The following is a 24,169-nucleotide window of genomic DNA, read 5'->3' on the forward strand; positions in this document are numbered from 1 at the left end:
TACACTTTTAGCCATGCAATCCCCATGATTCACAAGGAAGCAAGCATTATACAGTCTTCAATTACTTTCCTAATTTTAAGGAAAGGCAAAGGACAAAGGCAAACTCCTCATTAATGAAGGACTGTGGTTCGAATTCTATACTAAAAACCCCTCGACTTGACAATCGTACGCCCACACTCAGGCTTCAAAAATATTCTCATGCTACCATGCTGCCTGTGTCACCACTCCAGAAGCAAACAAGAAGTCACTGCATCACTCCCCAGTGATCTGGGGCAAGGAAAGGATGGTCACGACTGCAAGAACTTCAGCTGGATGCTTCGTTAGGGACAGCAAACCAAGCAAAAAAACCTAAACCAAACGAAAACAAACAAAACTTCCTTGAGAAACCTATGAAAACACACTGCAACCTATGGTATTACTCTCTTCTTTGTACTGATTTGCCCCAAGTTGGGCCACAGTGGCACCATGCAGGTTTCCATAATAAATTAATTGGTAGCTTTGCTTTTGGGCTGCAAGACCAGTCTGAGCCACTTTGCTTTGACTGTACCTTCCCTGCCCCTTCTCCTCAGCAGCACTGTGACTTCCTAAGGTGCAGCTTAGACACATCAGGGCAGCTTTACTCCTAGGGATGAATGGGAATGCATCTCTGCTTCTTGGTTTTGGTGGGAGACACACTGAAGGTGATGCACTCTCCCTGAGGACAGATGATTTCAATACTGGCTGGACTTTAAATAAGCCTCCTTTAAAGGGCTGCTCTGAAGCCAGGCGTTGTTCACTCCTCCTCACATTTTAGGAACACACATCCTTCCTAATTCATATGTGTCCTCTCTGGACAGATCTTCTGCCCTGAAGGAAGAAGAAACTGGTAAGAAACAGGCAAGGATGAGAAAAATGGGTAGGAGCCCTGCAACTGAGCTTGCATTTATTTCAAAAGTGAGTGGTTATCCAACTGCAGTGCCCCACACCCAGGACTTACAGTCTGAGACACAAGTTTGAGCAGATCTTCCATGATCTCATGGTGAGTCTGAGATAGACCACATCCAGCACTCACAAAACACACAGCTGCGTTCCTCCATTGCTCTGACAGCGATTTATGTCAATGAAATGTACTGCTGCCAATATGCACTGAGCTCCCACTGCGGATGCCAAAGCTGTGCTCTACACAAAGCCAGGACTGTGTGGTGCCCAAGCACAGCTTGCTATTAGCTGTATTTTCCCTCCATCTCATGGAAGCTTTCAGGGAGCCACTAGGAGAAAAGCAGTAGCATTACAAGTTGTGTCCAACCCCTCAATAAACTAACCTCAATTTTTTTATGCAAGTATTGAAACTCAGCAGTTCTACTATGGGATCCCAGAAAGCATGAGACTTTCTTAATTTAGCAAGAGCAACTGCATACTATGTCAGCTACTGAAAATCTCAGTGTACAGCAGAAAATGTTTTGAGTCAACAGACTGAAAACCAAGGCTGCTGGATTTTTGTTTGACTTTACAGCATGTTTGATGTTTTCAAGATGAGACTTAAGGAGATGTAGTATCAGATTTGAAATCTTATTTCTCTGTTGAATCTTTCATTATTTTCAGACTGTGCAATATGTTTTAGTTTGATTTTATTTTTTTTTAAATATAAAAAACATGTTTCACAGCTGAGGCTTTATCATGTTCACAGTACCTAAACGTGTACCTAACTTTAAATCAGTGAAGCCAATTGAAATCAAAGGGATAAGGGGGTGTTAAAAAGCTAAGTGTGCCCTGAAGTGCTATCCTGAACAGGAATTAGACTTAAGTATGTGATTAGGTGTCCCTAAAATAAGTCTTCCTTGTCTAATAACAAGCACAGATCACAATATACCTTGTGTATCAAAGGGCAGAAAAAGCTACATGTCTTGAGGAGAAAGACTGAGCAAAGAAGAACTGGAAGCCTCTGGGCATAAGATGGAATTGTTTTATTAGAAGGAAGATTAACACATAGAGGCCAAGGATAAAGTTGAAACTCAAAAGCAATATGAGTCAGGGAAGTTGTTCCAGATGGCAGAGCCATGTGGGATGTGACTCCACCATTTACTGTGGAAATAAAAAGGAAGAAATGAAAACTTAGTGTTGAGAGAGCATATAGGACTGACAGGATAATAAGAAAGAACTGAGAGCAGTAGAAGGATATTAAAGGCAGAGTGATGAAATGAGGCCTTCAGAAATTTTGAAATGCAGCAACACCACTTCAATCAGCCAGTACAAAAAAGGCTCAGTCACTTTGCTTCAGATAAACCTGAACATCTCAAAGTTTCAGTGCCTGTCCAGAGCACATTCCCTCCCCTTTGGGCTTTGATATATCACGTGGACAGCTTCTCAGGAGCATCTCCCCTGTACTGAAGGGACTGATGATTTGCAGTATCCCACTACTGCTGCTTCCACCCCTGCTGGTATGTCCAACATCATAAATGAATAAGACAGAATTATGTCCGATGGTGTCTTGGGCAACTTAAGGCTAATGGGAAATTTTTTAAAGTGAAAATTAAGCTGAATGTAAGTCTTATTACAACTCCTTAAGGGAAGTGGAGGAAGCCACAAGGTCTGGACACTGGGAACTTAATAGGGCAAAACACTGAAAAATGCATTGCAGGGAGCTGTCCCATCTTGTGAGGAAAATGGACATGGCATGATCTACATAAATAGGTCTTCTGAACCTCCTACTTCAATGCAAACAGGAGGAACATGAAAATAAACCAAAAAGAATGATGAAGTATGAGCTAATAGACAGAGATCTGAAATTACTCTAGTCGAATTCCCTTCGATTCAAAGATAGGATTTTCAGCCAGAAGTTAGAGGTGATCTTCCTGGACTAGTTAGTCCATTCACTGCACAACAGCCCAGGCTACCATCCGCAAAATGACTGCAAAGGTAGGTTGATTTGGCAGCCAATGTACACACTCTCCAAAACCTCCATTCTCCTCCATGCACACATACACATGCACATTATGACCTCTTTGGTTTGGAGAGTCTTTTTATTACCATTTATGTATTCAAATGCCTAGCCAAAATGGGCTTTGACCGAGGCCTACAAACCTAATGCCGTAATAGTAATAATAACAAGTTTGATATGAGAGATTCTTATTAAAACAGCAGAGAAGTACACATCACACATATAAATAATCCCTGAAAAATAATTTCAGAGACACGTCTGATCTTGACTTTCTGTACTGAAGGCCTAACCTAACCTAAAGTCTATGAAGTCAATAAAAGGACTCAGAGACTTCAAAGCTGACTTTGGGCTACAGTATTTTTCCATGACTGATGCTTTCCAGTCATGTTCCTTCCATTTCAAAGCAACTGAACTTTAAACCTACCTAAAGTAACACAGTTGAAAACAACTGACCTGAAGGTAGTTCAAGAGTCTTGGTCTTCACATAATTATCTTCGTAGAATTCACGGAGCCTGTAGTCAGCTGGCTACTTGTTTACCTGTCCTTTCTTCCCAGTGAAAGGATGCTTACATAAATATCCCTTTTCAAAAAACAAATTCCATTTGCAAATCTCTTCTCTCTTTCAAAGTATAAACTTGTTCTTCCAAGACGCAAGATGAATCTGATTGCTTTAAACTATCTTGGCTTTATCTGCGTGTGTAAATGAGACATCTAACTGCTACAGCCACGTACATCAGCATGCCAGACACAAAGTAGTGCTAAAAAGCAGGCTGCAACTCTTGCATATCTTTCACGCTTATTCTTTCAGCCTTGAGGATGTTTTCTTGGTTAGTCAACTTTAAATCTATCTACTGTATACATAGTACTATTTAAAAACAGCACTCAAGTGTACAAGATAAACATGTGCCCCCACTGAGTTACTAAACACAAGATAAGAAGTTTGCATCCCTCTGATAATTAGTACTACCATGTAGCTGCCTTCAATGTACAGAGCAACACAAAACCAGAGAGCTGTGCCAAGTATGTAAGAGGCCCTGTGCACCAAAAGGCCAGCACTCTGGAGGCACAAACAGAGCTTTGCAAGGGAGAAATTCAGCAGTCACTAAAAACAGGGCCTGCCAGGCATTAAATGTGTATAATGAGGACAAAGAGAGAATTTCTTCATGAGAACAGGAAGGCTCTCCCACTTGGGATACATGGGTAGAAGCCCCACAGTTAGAGGGAAAGAAGGAAGCTCTAAATTTGCATTTACTGCAGAAGTAAAACGTGAGCAGCGTGGAGGGGAAGCAGCACAAGAGTTTTGCCAAAGGTGCCAGGAAAGATTCAGAGCTCCTTGCAGCAGAGGAACTCAGCTCTGCACAGAAGAGGAGTGAAAACATCCCAGGAATATGAGGAACGTATGTTCAGAGCAGGCAGAAACAAAACCACCACCAGGATTTCAAACTGCAAATTCAATCAGAGCCCTTCTAGTAACACATCCCATTCTACTGAAGAACAGAGAGAGCAGGATTCGTGCTCCGTGTTTCTGCCACCCCTCCATATTCATCTGTCTCTGCACCATCTTCCCTCCGGCACCCTCCAACAGCCCAGCCTTGCTCCGCATCCTGCCACACTGGCCTGGACCCTGGGCAAGGGCTGCCACGGCCCGCTGGATGCAGTGGTGGGTCCCAGTGTCAGCCACCACCAAAGACAGTTATAGCAAGGGCAGAGCTTGGCGGCCTCTTCCCCCTTGGTGTCAGCACTAACTCATGCCTCTCACCTCCCCTACCTGCTGAGTTCAGCAACAACAAAAATATCTGTAGGAATTTAATTGCCTTTGAGATTCCTACTTCCTGCCAGATTTGGTGGGAATTAGCCAAGACACTCAAGTGTTATGGGAGGGGGGGAATGAGGATGGACAAGCAGACAGACAGACATCACCACCACCACCACACACACCTCACTTCCTTGGAATCCAGGCTACAAACACTCAGGCTCTGGAGCAGAAATACTCATGAAAACATTTCATAATGCTTTACCAAGGAGTGATATCAGTATCATTATCTCCATTTTATGGCTGCAGCACTGACTGGTCACGACACGCCTCAAGTCACCCATCAGATAGCTTTTCCATCTGGCTCTGCCACTACTTCTCCTGACTGGAAGTCAGTGACCTACCAGTAGAGTCATCCCAAACTGAAGGCTGCACGAGAGGGAAGGGCTGCAGGAGTTAATATGTGAATATCTCAACAGCGGCTAGTCTCTTTGCAGACAGGAAGGAAAGGGAAGAATTTTAAAGGTACAACAAAACCCAAGAAATGCAATTCTCCTTCCAAAAGGCAACATTTGCCTCCACTAGGTTCAGTGGACTAGGTGTTGTAGATGCATTTCATGAAAAGGCAGCATAGGACAAGACTGACTGCAACCAGCATACACCACAGAGGTGACTGCTTAAATTAAGAAACAAGCCAGAACCAAACCAGAAACCCAAAGAAGTCTGAGCAAGGGAGAAGGTGGAATCTGAACTCCAGCTTTCTGATAGGGTATCTTCTCAAACTCCTGGGGGACCCACTCTAAGAAACTCGTAATGTTACCACTGCACTTCAAATTTAGCCATGCTTAGCACTATTCAGCCAAACCTTACCAAGGCTAAATTTTTACCATTTTCCTTTGTTCCCTTCACATGTGAAAGGATAAAGTAATTGGTAATCAGACAGGAATCATTTAAATTATTCCTTATTTATTAAAACAATGCAATTTCTCTTGTCTTATCTGTTAGGTTTCAAATTTTGCATACCAGAATTCTCACCAAGGGAAGAATATTCCTATCATTGCCAGTTGAATCTAAAAAAAATTAGAAAATAAGAAGACAGGAATTATTTAATTTACTTTTTAATGCAAGAAATGTTATAAAAGAGCAGCGTGAATTGCCATTTTATTTCTTTAATTGCATATCCTCCTCTGTATCTCCTCCTTTCTTATTGTTTTCAGGTAAAGATCAAGGATACAATTTCTCCCCTGCTCCACCATAAAACAGAAGGCAAGTAATGAGCTCAGCAAGACTTGACCTCTGCCATCAGCGTCCTACCTGCTGTCAGCCTGTTCAACATCAGCAGGGTAGAAACGCCTCAGACTGGATACCGCAAGCTCTCCCACACTGCTGCTATTACTAGTCTCAAGACTGATGGTCCACACAGATAATTACATTTGTAGTGACAAACACTGCTTGAGATGAAAGTTTTTGCAGTGTTTGTTTTGAGCTGCTGCATAGCTACCACTACAAGTTACTGCATATTAATGCAATGTCAAAAAAAGTACCATGTAGCAATGTCAAGACACAGCATTGCCCTCATTTTGTGACTTCCTTCATCAAGGTACCAAATTCTCCTTCACGGTACACCTTTGAACTACATTAAAATAAATCAAGTGAAAGGATGCTATCAGAAAGGAAAGACTTTCAAGAATGCAGTGGTTTGATACATGGGAATGGTTCCCCAAATGAGTGCTCCTCTCACTCTGCTGCAAGCATGACCATACCGTCTGCTCTGATCAGGCAGGTAGGCTGGATGAGAGCCACGTGTAGCATCTTCAAGGGTCAACTACTGTTTAGATAAGGCACTGGTCTGACTAAGAGCCATGAGAAAGCCTCCTACAGTCTCTGTTCCATTAAGACAGTTTACAGACAAACAATCATCAATCTGCAACTCCTCGTCCCCCACACCATCTTTGCCAAAACAAAAATGGAAAGACAAAAAAACCCCACAGAACCAAAGAGATGCTTTAATATGACAAATCTTTTCTATACCCGATCACTTGGATTTTCCAGCACAATACAGGCACTGAGGATGAACTCATGTGAGTGCAATTTCAGTTTCAGCTACACCGATACCATACCAGCTTTGCACAACCATAATCAGATAGTTTGCCTTGCTCTTTGCAACATTTTGAAGTCCTGAAGGAACGTTTAAAAAGAAATGCCTTCATTGAGCTTAAATGCATTATGCCATAAGCCTTAAAATACCAAATGTAACTCAATTAAGGACCATTTATCCTGCTCCCATTTGCTTTCCTGAAGAAGCAATCACCGCTGCTTTACACATTACCTTTAGCACCAGTCTCATCAGACAACAGGCTTTGTGTTGGCATGGTGGTTTCCCTCTCTGACCACGTATAAACACCATTCCCTACTGCTTCAAGGCTCCAGCCCTGACACGCCAGACAGCCTTAAGAGCATGTACAGGTCAACAAGCAGGCTCAGGGCTCAAGTTTGTAACAGAAAAAACAGCTACTACAGGCCTATGGGGGCCACAGGGTGCAAATGCTGGGATTCATCCCCTGCCACTAGCTGTCCAGTGCTCCTTCATCTGTCGCTCTCCACTTTCAATCCCAATGCAGTTGTTGCAGTGAACAAAGCTCTTCCTGCTCTTTCAAACCATTTTTATGCACTTAATGGGTACAAATCTGGGAGGAACTGGGAACTGCCAGTCCCAATCTGACCAAAGAGCAACATTAAATCTGCAATACTGATTGAGTTGTCCTGTTAAGGTGTTCCTGGCAAGATCTTATTAGGCAGCTCGAGTGAAACCAGTAACTAATAGTCATAATTTAAAACTGATTAAATACCTGCATTACAGTGAAAAGTTATCTACTTATTGTTTTCATGTGTGGTTTATACAAAACAGACTTCCTCTAGAAAATGTGGAGTACAGCTCAGTCTGAATCTAGCCTGTCTTATACATGCTCCAGGGGTGCAGAGCCAGCACACATCCCTTCACAAGAGCAAAACACATCCTTCTAGTACTAGACACACTAAGCCAGTGTTCACACACTGATCTGCTAATAAGCAGACCCGGGAATTCCAGAACACAAGATTTATATTTATTACTATTTTACATTACCACAGAATGTGCCAAGTTCAGGCACTTTAAATTATGAGAGCTGCTATTGCACATTCCCTTATCAGTCTTTCACACAACTGCATTACTGAAGCATCCTGATAAAAATGTCTAAAATGTCTGCTATGTTTTAAAACAGCAAACTCTTCCTTCTCAGCTCTGACCCAGCCATTTCAGTCAACAAAGCTCCTTCTACTCTTTCAAAACAATTTCTACTCACTTAATGGTTGCGATCATACTGACTGTCTGGGAAACTGCTACTCCCAAAAATAATACAGCACAGCTATTTATTCATGGTACTGGCTTGACGTGATATTTTGAAGACTACCATGTCGCAATATGGAATGAAACATGGACATCCATCTTTTGACAAGAGATCTAACTATCACACTTCAGGCTTCATACGCAGAACATTAACGCACCTTTTAAATGAAGAAAATCAGGAAACTGTGCAACTAAAACAAACAACTTGCCAAAACCAGCATACGTTTTTACACTTGCTTTTACATTCCCAGGCTCACTAAGATCAATGTATATATAGATAGGCATGTGTGTATACATATGCATTTACTCTCAACTGCATTTCTCAGGAAGGTGCCAGTCAGAGGAAGAACAGTCAGGAGTGTAAAAAGCCATTTCTACTATAACGAGCAAAAATAGTTTTATTTGTTGTCATTTTGGGGTTGTCGGGGGTTTTTTTATTGTTTCTTCTAAAAACCTGTCTTCTGTAAGCTCAGCCAATGCCTTTGAAACAGCATTTGATAGCAAACTTACCTATATTGCAATAGTTACAGCTCCAATTGAATGTTAAAACACCATATTATAAAAGTCATCTACCTCTCCACTCACTTCACTCTGCAAGAATCCCACTTGGGAAGGAAGAAGAAGGGAGAAGTGGAATGGGGAAAGCACAGCTAATTAGTGAGGTTTCACAATCTAATTCAACCTGCCAACCCATTTTTCTGCCAGTCCTGCACACATAAATAGGATGAAAAGCAGAAAGTCCAAGTTCTTCACATTTTTATTCCTCAGTCTCACCATTTCTGATTGTCTGCCTGGGTACTTGTGTCCCCTCACCCCTCCCTCTCCCTTGAAGCTCCAGACCACCACCTCCAGAACCAGGGAAGTCATTCACATGCAACAAAACAAAGAGGACAGAAGGCACTTAGGAGCACATGTTTTTCTGAGAGCAAGGCAGCTACGGGCAGTTAGTTGTTCAAGATCTTCCCTAACACTTAGTACCCTTACTGTGGTCCCAGCAAGCCACCCAAGGCTGAGTGATTCTTGACAGCACATCCAATAAAACTCCAGGAAATACCTGTGCTGCACAGCCACATGGCACAGATTCACGGGCTTGTGCTGAGTGGGCTCAGACATTTATAGGGTACACTGCAGGGCAAGGCTGTACAGACACACTTGTTTGACTCTCACCAGTGTCAGGCAGCACCCTGCTCAGTCTAATTAGCATAATCAGAGAAGATGTAAGGGGAGAAGCAGGGCTAATTAACCTGAGCAAAGCACCTTGTCAGCTTGGGAATCTCTGCACGGGACTTGGATGCACAAATACGCGTACCCATCGTGACTGAGCCTTTCTTACTCCCTGCAGTCTGCAGGTATTTCGTTATACTCAAGAACTACTTACTGCTGAAGCAACATGCCTTGTCATCTCAGAGAAGAGTTGGGGGACTCCTCAGTTCTTAATGCTGCTTTTTTGAAGCGAAGAACCACAGGGGTCTTACAGATCGATGCATGATGCTTTCTCCCATTGCATGTGCGTAGGCAGGTAACTCAACAGTCTTCCTTTGCATAATCTTTTTTGAGAGAGGAAGACCCTATTATGTTTGTCATGTATTTGTTTCTTCTATTTCCTTGTATAGCTTTCTAGGTAGCTGAAGAGAAGGAGAAGAAGAACACAGTGCTAACAATAGTTTCACTACTTCACTGTACCCTCCCCATCTCAAAATACTCTCCAGATGGAAGGAGTTTATTTGTAAGTAGGCAAGCAGAAGGCTGACTGAAGAAAAGTGATAATTACATTAGAATAATAACAACAAGAAAACCCAGAGCTAATGAAGACTGCCTGCTTCATTTAATTTGAGAAGAGACTTCACCCTATAACGAAGACATATAAAGCTCTGCAGCTCACTCACCCTTTCTACAAATGTCATCAGGAGCAGTAAGACTGCTCCCTAAGCCAAACCCCTTCAGTTGAACTGGTTTGACTGGTCAATGGTAACAAGAAGGAAATGCTTGTACTTACATCTCCTTGACCTCTCTGCAGGCTATCCCTCAGGTTGAATAAAGATAGTTATACAAACATTTTAATGGTTCTAGTAAAAGTAAAAAAAAGAATCCTGGTAATTCTCACTGTGAATCTAACGGACGTGTCTTTACTCAGAAACAAGTTACGAGGACCTTCCCACCTCAAACAGCAGCAGTACGTAACACAGACTGAATGACAGAGAGACATTATTTTGCCTTTTTTCCCCCATAAGAAGCTGATTCTTTAACAAAGTCACTTGCAGTGCATAGTTTTACAAGAAAACAAACAACCAACACTCCTTTCCAAAAATGTAAAATAGACCCAAAGCACTTTAACTGTGAACATGAAAAGTGTTAGCTCCTCCAGTGCTCTTCCTGTTGCTCCACCGAGTGTCAAACTCACTTTTACTTCATCAGAGCTTCATGTTACCTGAGGTTTCTTTTTGTGATCTATTTGCATCAGAAATGCTAAATCAAGCTGTTGAGAAGAAAGGTTTTATCTGCCAGAGACAAACTCCTGGCAGCTGAAGCCTTAAAGCACAATTTGCCCACTGCCTCCATTGCAGACACCTCTCCATTGTAAGGAATCTCCATAGCTCTGGTCACAAATGCCCACCCATCAGGGAAGCCAAACCACATTTTGCTCAGCTTCTTTCAACTGGCACAGCTTTTGTAATGCTTTAGCAGGATTCACTGCAGTCCAAACACTGAAAGTGAGACAAAGGGAATTTATAAATCACCACCCCAACTCTGACTGAAGGTTGCCTGGCACAGAAACCCACAAATAACCTTCCTCTCCTCATCTAATGCAGCCCTCACTCCCCAGATTTCTTCTATTACTAGTGCAATAACTTGGTAATAACTTGCACTAGTGCAATAAACTTCATCTGCCATAGTGGGGAGGGTTTTTCCATTATTTAAAAAGCTGCCAGGAAAACCCATTAGAAATAAATAAAGGACTACAGCATCTCAGGTTTCCTTAGCCTGTCTCTAGTTCTGACACCTCAACAGGGAAAGAAGCTAAGAGCAATCCTAGCAACTTGCTTCTTTATCTTTTTCCTCTTGACCTTTGTGCCATCAGGTGCCTCTGAAACATTCATCAGTGTCTGCAGCTGGAAACACCAATGCCGATTAACAACTAGAAACATAAAACTCACTGAGAAGGAACACTGCTAGCATCAGTGCCGGTTTGTCTAAGACTATCTAATACTCCTTCCCAACGTAAGCATCCACGGTCAATGTGCCTGGCAGGCTGCAAACAAACCTGGAATAAATATGAATGAACAAGTTGTTCAGAATAGTATTCTGCTACAAAGGGCGCATGATCCCTTTTAATTAACCTGCCAGGAGCAGCAGCCTTTCCTTTTGAATGCACGCTCCAAACAGAAAATGGCAAAAACCCTCCCCTCTAGGAGATCTTAATTTATATTCTCCTCCTGCTGCTGCTGCCACCAATATTATCAACTTTGAGAGAAGCATCAGCAGGCTACTAGATACCGTTAGGGTCACTGTAGGCACAGTAAACCAGCTCACCAGTGATGCTCACTAACACAGCAGTACAACAAAGCAGCAGTGAAACAGAGGAGAGGCAGAACAGCAGCAGCAGAAATATTCTCACAGGCAAGGGACACCTGTGTTTTGGTCAGCTTCACCCCAGACACAACTTGCAAATATTAGAGCAGCTTTGGACCAAGGAGTGCTGCAAGCAAGGACTTGAAGTTTCTCCTGTTGACACCACCGAGTTAGAAACAAGAGCAACCATAAGCTACACTGTTGAACTACAGGAGATGCTTTGCTCTCATGGACCACAATGCCACCACCCTGGTATTGTAATCATTAACAAACACATTCACCTGCCTTCCTTGCTGCGTTTACTCGCTCCAATGCGCTAGTACGGTCTGGACTTCTCTAACGCCAAATCATGAAACAAAGCTGACAGAGAAAAGCTGGGGCAGCAGTTAAAGTGGCTGCCAAAGAGAAATCTGTTTGCTCAGGCAAAAGCTGTTCTCAGTCCAAACATGGGAGTCATAATCTTACAGCCATTTGCTTGGAAGACAATGAAGGAAGGCAGAACAGACTGGGAAACTACAGCTTGCCATGGTAAGAGAAGAGAACAATCTTTGTGCCCAGATTTCTTTGCTCTGCAGGGTAAGTTTTACAAAGCTGACAACCGGTAGCAACATGTAGTGGCCCCAGGCATCATGCCTGCCTATCAAAGACTTGGATTTTAGCCCTGGAGAAATTACAACTTCTCAGTTCTCTGGAAGCTGTATCGGCTGAGAAGAAAGCAAGAGAGTAATGAATGACCTAACTAAAAATTATTTTAATACACAGATTGCATACTGTAAGCCATAAACTTAGGGGTGCAGGGAGAACCGGGGGAAGAGAGGAGGAGGAAGACATCTTGTATTTGACAGGAACAGCACAGCCACAAATTACAAAAGGCAACCAACTGGGGCTGCTACAACAGCAGTGTCTTCTACTGGAGTGCTACAGGCTGGGACACTGAATGGAAAGTGTGGATCCAGCAGATAAGCCCTGAAGACAAAGAAGGAAGAAGCTCAGCAGTCCAGGCTGGAAAAAACAGCAGGGAAAGGCAGGTTAGGAAGTTGTGAGTCGAGGAACCAGCCAGCAGGAATGTGGAGAAGAGAGAGGTAAATCCAAGGAAGCTGCACAGATGTGAATAAAAAGGCATTTGGCCCCGAGTCGGTCCCTGAGCGCTGGTGGCTTACGGCCTCATCACTGCACATCCTTCTGCAGGACTCAAAGCCACCCTGGCCACCTCTGCTGGGTGGCTGAGGCAAGCAGACACATCCCAGCTCTCACGCGCTGTCCGCAGGTGCCCGTACACTGACCATACGGGAGATCCCCCGCCGCCGAAACAGCTCAGTTGCTGTGGGCCCCCGAGGCATGTTTGCCACCCATGCACTCAGAGGATGGTGGCTTAGGGGCCGGGAGAAGGGGTGAGCCAACCTGATGCACAGAAACACCTACCACCGCCCCCTCCGCTTCTGCACAGACACAGTAGCTCCGCTGTATTTCTGCAACATCCATTTTAATCTAATGTTCATTAGTTAAAATAAACTGCCAAACTGAAGGCCCAGAGTTACGGTCAGAGACTTTTTTTTGAAGCCCTGCAGGAGACCTAAACCATTTCAGCTTCCTCTCCCAAATGTCAGCCTTGAGCCGTTCTTGTCTGGCCAGCGGAAGCATGTGACGTGAAATAAAAGCCAGGAAATAAGACTTTCTGAATAAACATTTATTTGGTGAGAAATACTTCTGATTTTTGGCAGAGAAATGTCAGAAACCTGAAGCCCTATGTATAGCATGCCTACAGAGTGCAATTTCTATTTAAAGGGAAGCTGCAGCTGTCTGTAGCTCTTAATGAAGAATAATGCCTGGGAATAAATTACTGCCATTTCTAAGAGACATTTCTCAAATGACAGCGATTCTTCCCTTTTTCCCTCTCCCTATAAATACCGAGTGGCATGCACTGGGCAGTTATTTGGAAGAATGGACACACACAGTTCTCTTTTGTCAGCAGCCTAGTAATTTCTGTAGAAAACCATGAAGTGGTTTAGCATACGGATACCAAAGCGATTCAAAAGCGAAGACGTTCAAAAACATTAAGGCTGCCATCTGTCAAAACTTCCCATCGCGCTCTTCCAAGGTGTGCACAGCTCATCACTGAACAGACACTGGGCATCACTTCCAACCATGCCATGGACCCAGCGCTGAGGTTCAAGGTGCGGGAGACAGCCGCTCACCCAAAACCACCGTAAAAGGCTCGCTAACGTTCAATTTTCACCACTTGTGTGTGCCTCCTCTCTGAGGGGCTGCCGCAGTGGCAGTGTGAGCAGGCGGAGAAGGCGATGCTCTGGGGAGAGGGTATGCCTGGACTGCTGCCAGCCTGGCCGGAGGCTCAGAAAGCGGCACTGACATCAGCTCCAGGAGCTGTTGCTCCCAGCCCCACCGCAGGTCCAGGTGCCAGGAAAAACAGCTGGCAGCCAGAGGAGTACAGACGAGATAGGACCGGGGTGAAAGGAGCAAGGAGGGCCAAGGAGTGGAGAAAGGAGGTGGCAGCTCAAAAACTGGGATGGGACCGGGGCTAAGCCTTGTGCGGCTGTAGTCCCCAAGACTCTCTCCAGGGTCAGCTCTTACGGCGGCAGGTTCCTACCAAAGGCGAGCACGGAAAGCCTGTTGGAGCGAGAAGCAGGGTTGTTTACTATCCTGCCATCCGCAGTTTGCCCAAAATAACAGCTATAGATACGAGATCAACTGGAGATGTTTTAGTTATTGACACATACTGGATTTAGAGATTTATTTTCCATTTCCCACAAACTGTGCCAGAGGTTTTCGCATAAGCACAAAAAAAAAAGTGAAGAAATGCCTGCGAGTGAGGAACATGAAGAGTTTATTCATTGCTCCTGTCAGAATGTGTTTGTGCTTGTGCGGCTACCACTCCGAAAAAGCTGCGACGTATGTTTTCAGGATGGAAAAAACCCCTCAGGATACCTAAATACTACCAGAGAACTACAAAACTGTATGCTGGAATTTGCAAGGTACCCCCCCTGCAAGAGCAAAGGAGCCTCGCCTCACTTCATTTTTACCCCTCACTAAGTGAAATAAACGTTCCTCCTTAACAAATCCTCCTGACATCCCTTTTTCTCTCTGCAAAAGAGGAATATGGACTCGATTTGTACAAGCTCTGCTATTCCAGAAATGTGCTTCATCGGAAGGAGGAGAGCAAGAAATTTGTACTGTTTAGTAAACAGGCAGTTTCTAGGTGGATACAAGATGCTGGTCCCAATTTACTGCCCCCCTCCCTCCTCACACCCCCCTTCCTCTGAAATTTGCCTGGGTGGCAGGAGGAGGCGGCGGAAGGGATGGGAGCAGCTACCGCTTGCAGTGGGAAAGGTCTGATTGCCTTCCGCACATCTTCACGTGACAAGACCCTGCAAATACTCAGGGAAGAGAGAGCAGTTATTTTTCAGTAAAATCATTATATGCCGGCATTTCCTTTCAGCAGAAACACCATCCCTCCTCATTTCTGGTATTCTTGTCTCCCCGAGAGGATAAAGGAAAGATGGGAGGGGAGAGGAGGAGCCTGGCCGACCGCCTCCTTCTTGCAGCACTGTCCTCCCAGCAGAAGCCAGGTGACAAGAGGAACATCTAAAGAGCTCTCCATCACCTACAAATGACTCCCCGATGCCAGGGTGAGAGCCGTTCTCAAGAGCACTTTCTTTCCATCTGTACCTGGTGAGAAGAGTGCTGCTTTCTCCGCACAAACCTGGGCCTCAGGAATGTAATTCGGGGGTTTGGCACCACAATAGCAGACCACCATGCTGCACTTTAAGTGGGCTCATTTTAAACCATTTAGGACAGGGCAGAATGTAATAATCACAGAAACAGCATCTTCGACAGATGCTCCATCCCCTGTAATGGCTGGTGATTGCCTCCTTCTCTCATGCAGTTTATCTGGCTGATCTGGCACACCACACACCTTAGAGGACCCAGGGAACGCTCTCCTTGGCATGAGGTGGTGCTGCTGTTGCAATCAGGGGAGGTAATTGCAACATCTTGAACAAACATCTCCTGTTATCCCAACAGCTTTGCATGCTAGGACAGTTTTTTATTATTATTATTATTTAAGACTGCCCTCCTCTGCTCTAGGATGTCAGCGTGCAAAGTAAGCCCTTGTGGTTTCAAAGAAGCCTTTCAAAGTGTGGGAATAAGCTGATATGGCCACATCTGCTTGGTTACATAGAGAGTGAGAAGCTCCAGGTCTCAGAGGCCCCTTATTCATCTTAATGAGTTACTAACTTGGCAGCTTAGTGGTACTAGTAACTAACAACTCCAAATGTCAGCTTTGTTAACTATTTCACTGTAGATCAAAGCATGTGGGAAAAGGGAGAGATGATGAAGATTTTTCAGTGTCTTCTCTAACCTTTATTTTGCAAGTGGCTCTTGGGAAAGCTGCACTGCTTAGACTCTGTCTCAGTCTGCTGCCTGAACCCAAAGGGAAAAGCAGAGCAAAGGAGGGCATCCAAATTTCAGGGAGCTAGACAGCATGCCCAGCAATCAGAAAATATATTTATACTAAATTTATGGAAAGTGCAAAACCTAATTTGCTCAAACTAGAAGACTCTGCAGCTGTTTTATCCCTACTAACATCTTGAAGGACCACTGCGTACTTTCGGCATAAGGATTTAAATACTAACTTACCTAATTTTTAAATTCCCATGGTTCCTTCTTAAGACAAAAATAAGGATTATTTTCAAACCTGGCAGGCAGAGAATTCTTGTTTTCCTCTGTTTGTGAGGATGTTTACATTTGATCTTAACACATTTGCCCATTTCAACCCAGAAAAGCAGTGGGCTTCATGAGAAAAACAATGAACATAAAAATATTTCTGCCTTCTCTTTAGCCATCCCTCATGGGAACAGTTTCTTTCATTAAATGCTGCAGCTGCATCAGGGTCTTGGTTATATGACTGTGTTTCCCTCTGAAAGGTGTGCTGCTCCAATTCCCATGAACACAAACCTCCAAGAGGAGCATTTGTATTGAAATTACTCAAACCAATACAACTAACTGATCAAAGCAATAGGAGTTTGGAATACCAGGCACAAATAACCACATTTGCATTCCTCTAATTTGAAAGTGCCCAAATAATTTCAGCCATTGTATGAGAATGTAGAAATCTCCTGAATCTGACCTGTAGATTGCTGAACGGTTATCCATAATAGTCTTCATTCTTCTTAGGTTACACAGTCACAAGCCCTTCAAATGCAGGCTTACATATTTAATTAAAAAGCAATGGTAATGTGCTAAGTAACTGCGGCAGTCCAAGGAAAAGAAACCCAGCATCTTTCCTTAGGTAACACTATTCTGCCCTTGAAGACATTATAAGAAAGAAAAAAAGAGAGAGGGAGAGAACTTCAAATCTGGCTTTGCAGACACAGCCAGACACACCTACCTGCCTTTGGTTTCAGCAAAGTGAAAAGATGCTCAGTACTTCACAGGAATGGGAGCAAACACTACAGTGCAGATACCACCCCCCAAAAGACACAACTGCAAGTACACGTTATCGCTGCTAGGAACTCACAACATTCACTATGTTCTTCTTCGGGGAATTCTGGATTATCCTTTAGCATGAAGATTTTTCACAAACTGCCGGATTGTTCACAGGTCTTCACTGGCTTTCCTCTTTCAAATAAAGTAAGATAGAGCTGTAAAAGAAAAGCAAAACAAAGTAAGAAAGGAAAGCAAGGAATAAAAAGAGGAATATCCATAAAGCTGTTTAGCAAATGAACAATTGATTCCTACATCTCCTTGAAGCAAATGCATTTTTAATGAGCTCCCAGGATGGCGATTCCAGTAGAGAGTGAGTGTACATGAAACAGTGATCCAGGATAGGAAGAGTCATTTGCTCTGTACTTCTTATTACCAACAATTAAAACCCAGTTCAGAGTTGCTGAGGCAGATACATAATTAAAATAGTTCTTGGATACTTCTGTTGCCATAACAAGAGGAAGAAAAAACTACTCAGGGTTGTTGTTTTGGAAAGTGTCTGCAAACAGAGCCCACGGTGTGCAGAGAGACCCACACAGGAAGTTTTTTCTTCTCAATGAACTCCTCTAAGGAGACGCAAACACCTATCTATTTCTGTGGTTATCTGTAATATTGCAACAGAGGAGTACTGAAACCAAAAATACATACACACACACACTTGCTATTCCTCAGTGGGAAGTATTTTTCACATCTGAGATTTTTAATATCGTGCAGTTCTTTCATACTTTTTCTTGGACAAAATTTCTTTGTGGACCAACTCTTTATTTTTCTGACCTACTGTACAAGGTATAAGACTATCCTCAGCCTTTTTACTGGGGTCTGGGAAAACTGCCGCACTTCATTTTATGTGAACTCCGCACAGAATACTTAAAACAGAGTGTGTATTTCCACAGGGCCCAAATTGAACACTTTTTCCTTCAGCCAGGTTCCCATGGTCTACTTGTGCTTCCTAAATTCTTAGTTTCACTTTGTGCCAGAAACCTTTCCTATCTTCTTTACATAAGGCTCCTCAAACATTTCGCATGTCATTTCAGCATTCGTGCACACGGATCCCATCCTATCAGTGCTGTGGTGGAATCCATGTCCCTGAACCGAAAACATGTGCAGGACAAAAGTCTACACCTGAGACAGTGCAAGCTCTCTTTACTTTCAGTGGAGGAAACCAGGCAATCTAGAAAATGATTAATTTGACCTATCTTAAGCATCTGCTTTAGGACCGAATGAATCACTCTCTAGAAAGGTCTGCTCCTCTCCCTCCATAAAGTGAGTCTAGACACTGAGCTCAGATGAGATGGCGACAGATGAATGCAGATGAATCTCACCCTACGTGAAGACAGGAAACAAGTCAGACAGATGGACAAGAGCAGTTCATGGGTGAAGAGCAGAGAGAAGGCAACACAATGATAACTATTCAAAAAAAGTTTACAGCCCTGACACAGTCTGTTTTGATTGAACATACAAAGCAGCAACAACAAAACCTTCCAAAATGCAAACCAGTATTTGCCCAGCTGATCCAGCTTTGGTGTAAGACTACTCCAGGATTTACTGGCTGAGGCTAAGCCATCACGGAGCAGCCTCCACGAACCAGCATGCAGCTGGCTGGGACGCTCCAAGGCGCCCTGGCAATGATGATGATGACCACTAGTCTCACTTACATGCGTCTTTGTCCTCTCCCTGATGGATTGTAGCAATGCAAGATACCTGTTACAAAAGTCTTCCCAGCTTAAGAGACTCTGAGCTGGAAGTACAGCTCCTGTGTGACAGAGGCACTGCAACCTCAAGATCCTTCAGATACCCAGGCTCTGGCTACACTTCCAGGAATTTGGTCAACAGCTTCTCTCCTCTACTAAAATGGGACTCTGCTGCTTATCTGACAGAGGAGCATACCATCAGACATATCTCACAAGCTTTTTAACTTTAGAAAGCAGACCAAAAAGAGAAAAAAAAACCAAACCTATTTTTAAGTCAACCCTTAAAATTCTGCTTAACCCAAACCAATTTATTTTCAAGCCATTTATTTTTTCTTTAAATTATGTGAATCTCAAGATTTAAAAAAAAAAACAAAAAACCCCAAAAAACCCAAGGTCAAAATACGCAAAACATTTTGTTTCTAAGTGTTTTAAAATGAAACGTTTCAGCATTTTCAAAATTATTTCTGTTTTTTTCCCCAATAATCTGGCAATCCAAAAATCTCCTAAAAATTCCTTTTTTTTAATCTTCATCTCTTGTCATTCAACATTCAGGGGAACCTGAAAATGGGAGTCCAAAAAACTACGATAAATATTTAATGTTAATGCCAAAATTAGATGGCTTCCAATTACTTTTAGTAAGAGTAGGGAAGTTTACTCCATGCACACCTTGTCTCCCATACCATATATTGCAGCTCCTGCTTGCACGGACTCCTCCAAGCCTCCCTGGAGAGTCAGCAGTATGTAACACCAGGCTGAAACCCACCACGCTCAGTGAAAGTCCTTCCACTAACTTCAACAGGCAGGACTAAGATTTTGATTCTGTTCGAGTTAAACCAAGCTCCAATTGCCTACGCAAGGGCTCCGATCACTGAAACAGGAGCAAGCGTTGCGTGCTAAGTATGCAGTTATCTTGCTATCAGTCTGGAATTTGTCTTGCAGACCCTTGCTAGCGTGTGGACACGGGAACAAGTCACAAGCAGCATCTGTGCAATACAGTGCAGTGGTACTCTGTGGCAGATATACTTCTTCATGCACTCTTATTTCACAGGAAAGCTGACGTGAAGCAAGGTAGCCTAGCCCTCAGGGAAAAAAGGGCGAGAGACCTTGTATTTACCATAGGGTGCCTTTGCACCATGCACACAGCCAGTTATTATGGAGCAGATGATGTGCTGTAAATTCACAAGCTAGTTTAATCTGCTTCAACTTGCTCACTTGACCTTACCCGTAGGCACTTCTTTCTGCAAGGGGCAAGGCACGTCTGCCTGCAAATGTTCCCAGACATTTTTATGCTTAAGATTTCAAGACACCATGGCACAAACTTCAGGACATACAGGGAGAGATACACTACTTCTTGAAGCACAATCCTTGCCTGAAGAGCAGAGCACTCATTCCCTAATTGGGATGATCTTTTTGCTATGCAGGTCTAATGGGCTGTGATGACATGCTCTTCTTGGAACACGCAAAAGCGTCATAACTTGGAGGGACCATCAGCGAAGGCCGGTTTGCAGTACAACTAGGTTTTAACCAGGCTTTGCAACAGAAGTTTCAACATGATCAATGAATCATTATCACATACACAGTTACCGATCACATCTTGGCTATAAATGGGAAGTGTTACACAAGGAAGCTGTTTTTCATGGTTCCACAGCATTATGGCTATTCAAATATCACAGCACAGCCCTGCCTTTGAGTGCTAAAAAGGACATTGAGTTGACAGATTAGAAGTGTAATTGAGAGGTGAACAGACCTCAAATCAAAGAACATGGAAGTACTTCTTAGGAGTATTTAGATACTAAAATTGGACCCCAGGGCAATCAACAAATAAGGACCATAGTACAAGTGAGCAACTGCAAATTGGCAAAACTGAAAACCAGAAGTTGGCTCCGTGCAATACCCTGTATTTATTCCAAGAAAAGGTCATGCTCTCCATCTTGCTTTGAAGAGCAGGCAGTGAGAGATTACCATTTTTCTAGTCCTTTCCTGCAGGTTTTTAATTCCCATTCCTTGCTCTCTTGCATCACGTAATTTGGTTTTCCTAATTCACAAATCAGCATAAGCTAATAAAACTGTTTAAGAGACAGCAGCGTTGATCCCAACTTGTTTCGTTGTTTGCTATTATCCCACAACTAATCCTTCAACTCAAATAAAACTGTAATTCATTTCCTCCTTTATTCTCCCTCTGCATGAAACGGTTTTAGACAGGTTCAAGCCTGCCCACCGCAAGTGGGAAAGGCAAGGTTGTATCTTCCTGGAGCGTGTGCTATTTCAATTACCTAATGTGCATATTATCTATCACGTCAGAGAAAAACTTCTAAATGATTTTCAACAGATTTAGCTGATTTTACACATATGAAAAAGATTCTAATGGAAATGAAAAAAAAAACCAAACCAACCACAAATCAACCAACAATTAACTATCTTTTAGATTTCAAGTTAAGAAAAGCTTCTCTACGCCAGCCATGCCAAACATTACCCATCTGAAAATCTCCTGACATTTTGTCTAGTGCAGAGGCTGCTCCTGATGGGGCTGAGTCATCTTTACATTAACTGTTTTACTAGTGTAAAAAAGACTTAAATCACAATTATGCCTACTTTAAGGCTATGGTGAAGGAATATCACCTTAGCACAAAAGAGGTTTTGTTTGCATAAAACAGGTGGGCATCACAGATTTCTGTTTAGCATCCATTCCTCATCTGAAGCTTCACTCTCCACAGCTTTGTCACGTAAACAAGCACTTCCCATGGCTCTGCATGTGGCCCATAGTGAAATGCCCAACTTCACAAGGCGTTACACCCACTTCGTGCAGGGTGAATAACTGTATCGGGGTGTAAGGTAATAGTAAATCAAGTTGTCAGCACTTTGCATATCCTGCAGGTCCTAAACCAGAAAAACAGCATCCAGATCATGGGGCTCAAACAAGGAGGCAATCCATCCTGGCCCGCAATTTGTAGTAGGGGGAACGTGTTACCTTCCTCAGCTCTGTGAACACATCCATGGGCCGCCCCAGCCCAGGGCATCTTTCCTGTGTGAATGGCAATTCCAGTGCAAGTGCTTACTCACCAGGAAAATGAAGGGCTGCAGGATGGGAACATCTGTCTGCAAACAGCAGACAGACAGGACCAGCATGTGGAGCTGAAGATGTAAGGCTGCACCTCACACCCTCCACTGCAGGAGCCACTGCTGAAGATGACCACTGATTCTGCACAACTAACGTTCACTGTTAGTCATCTAGAAATCGGTGTCCCAAGATTTAATCTAAAAAAACATTATTCATCATTATTTCATCCACAGCAGCTATTTTTCCTGATTTAAGGCTCAGGTAAACCGCCCCTTGTTTTAGCATTAACCTGTGCAAGCAGACTGGGAATGGGATTTTTCAGCCCTACTCACTGGATATCCTGTCCTTGCAAACCTGTTATCTGGAAACCATGGAAGCAACTTTGTTCCCAGAGCAGTCCCTGCCGCTCTCATTACCCATTCCTTAACCCCAACACCTCTGAACAAGAGATCAGAAAATAGATGAAGGTTCATCACCAGAGGGTTGTAAATATAAAAACACGCACGCCAGCTCAAACTCACACTCTCCTTTTACACAATGCCTAATATCAATAAAAACACAAATCTGACTAGGACCTCTGAGACACCACCTTTCCACAAATAACAGCAATCACAACGATACTCATTATTTCTACTTCAGTAATACCCACTTTTTACAGCAAGACTTGAGATTAAACTGTGCTTAGCTCTGTGCTTCACTTACTGTGCTTAGTTTCTAAGTTCTGTGGGATTTTCCCCACAAAGAGAATGCAGCATAAGGTATTAAAAGAGCAAGTAAAGAGGTGGGCAGTGGGCGCAACACACAATGCCACCAGGTGAAAAGAAAACTAACAGGAGAGTGTCTAGGTTGTTTTGCCAAAGAAGCAACAGTACAGAACTGGAAGAAGAAAAATACTTCACAAATACCTCCTATCAGATGCCAATGATGTATTTTTTAATAAAAATCCATCATCCCATTAACATCAGCACCCCCTATTTGCCAATTTCTCATGGCTATCAAAGCAGGAATAGCGGGGGCAGGAGGAGGAACTTCAACACAGATCTACATTTCTCTTAGCATGCCAACTTTCTTCATTCTCACACAGAGGTTTTAAGTAAAAACAACCCTATTGCCTGCATGTTTGTAACACAGTCATTCCTACAGGTCTTCTGAGCAGAAGAGATTGGAAAAACAATGCAAATGGTCCATAATAATTCAGGCTCAGAGCCAGTAATGTTGAACAGATATAAGCAATAAAAATAACCACTCTGGCTGCTTCTGTTACATGACATAAATATTTCTCTTTTTCTTTTGTGGAAGCTATTATGCAAAAAATGCAGCTCAGCCCTGAGTTGAGACAATGAGCCTCCTGCGTGTTTGAAGAACTGCAGCACCCTTGTAACTTGTTACAGATGAGAACGAGCCCAAGGGCTAGGCCTTTGTTAAACGTACAGACATCTCACAGATGATGGCCACAGCTCTCCCGCAAACAGACGGTGTCAAAGGGGGAATACAAATGCTGTGAGTCCCAAAGCGTAGCAGCACCAAAACCGATGGCTAAGGTTCTGTTTATTTGCAGTGTTTTAACAAGCCAAGGACAAAACCACCTGAAGAAGATAGTTCCATGGGTTGTAGCATTAACAAATACCAGCAAAAAGGCTTGATCTTTGACAGCAGCAGTAATCTCAGTGGATGCCCACCGTACCAATTCCCTGGTGCCAGTAAGATTTGAGCTGGGGCCATGGCCTTTGCCTCACTGGGCTCAGCCACGGGTTCCCACAGCTATTCGTCTGCCTGCTTACACAAAGCCTTCAGGGAGCAGCTCCCCTGTAGCCTCTACCTGTGCAGCAGGTTGGGTTGAGAAGGACCCGAGCAACACGACCTGCCAGGCTGGGGACACACACAGGGGCGCAGGCACAAACAATGCCCCCACGTGAGCCGCGCTTCCTTAGGAAGCCAGCCCAGAACCCACCCTTAACCTTCTCCACGCTTCCAGCGTGGCCATCTTCTGCGCTGCTGATGCAACGTGAAACACAGTGCTGGAAAACAAAGGCACTATTGACTAACTTTTTTGCAGGCTTAAGATGACTATGCTGGCTTACAACAAAGATTTCAACAATTTCGACAACACTGAGCGCTAAGTAACAGGAACACAGCTTGGCAGTAAATCCAGAGATTACCTGTTGAAACATTAATGGCAAACATCTTTTGATGTGGGCTGCTTTATGTGGTGCAAAAGCCAGCACTGTAATTATGCATTTCCTTTCTATGAATCTAGTATTTTAAAGTAAAGTATTACTTGGGAGGAGGGGGGGGT

General features: G+C 43.4%; 1 protein-coding gene across 5 annotated transcripts in view; it reads right to left on the reverse strand.

Moving 5' to 3' along the window:
- The window catches only part of ATXN1 (ataxin 1), a 226,459-nt gene that overhangs the window by 73,716 nt on the left and 128,574 nt on the right, over window positions 1-24,169 (reverse strand). For all 5 annotated transcript variants that reach the window (XM_010573186.1, XM_010573185.1, XM_010573183.1 and 2 more), the window contains one exon: window positions 17,159-17,282. The gene's annotated coding sequence lies outside the window, so the exon portion shown is untranslated. The remainder of the gene's footprint in view (window positions 1-17,158; window positions 17,283-24,169) is intronic.

Source organism: Haliaeetus leucocephalus, unplaced genomic scaffold, assembly GCF_000737465.1.
Source record: "Haliaeetus leucocephalus isolate CR32 unplaced genomic scaffold, Haliaeetus_leucocephalus-4.0 Scaffold373, whole genome shotgun sequence".
In the NCBI taxonomy this organism is placed as follows: domain Eukaryota; kingdom Metazoa; phylum Chordata; class Aves; order Accipitriformes; family Accipitridae; genus Haliaeetus; species Haliaeetus leucocephalus.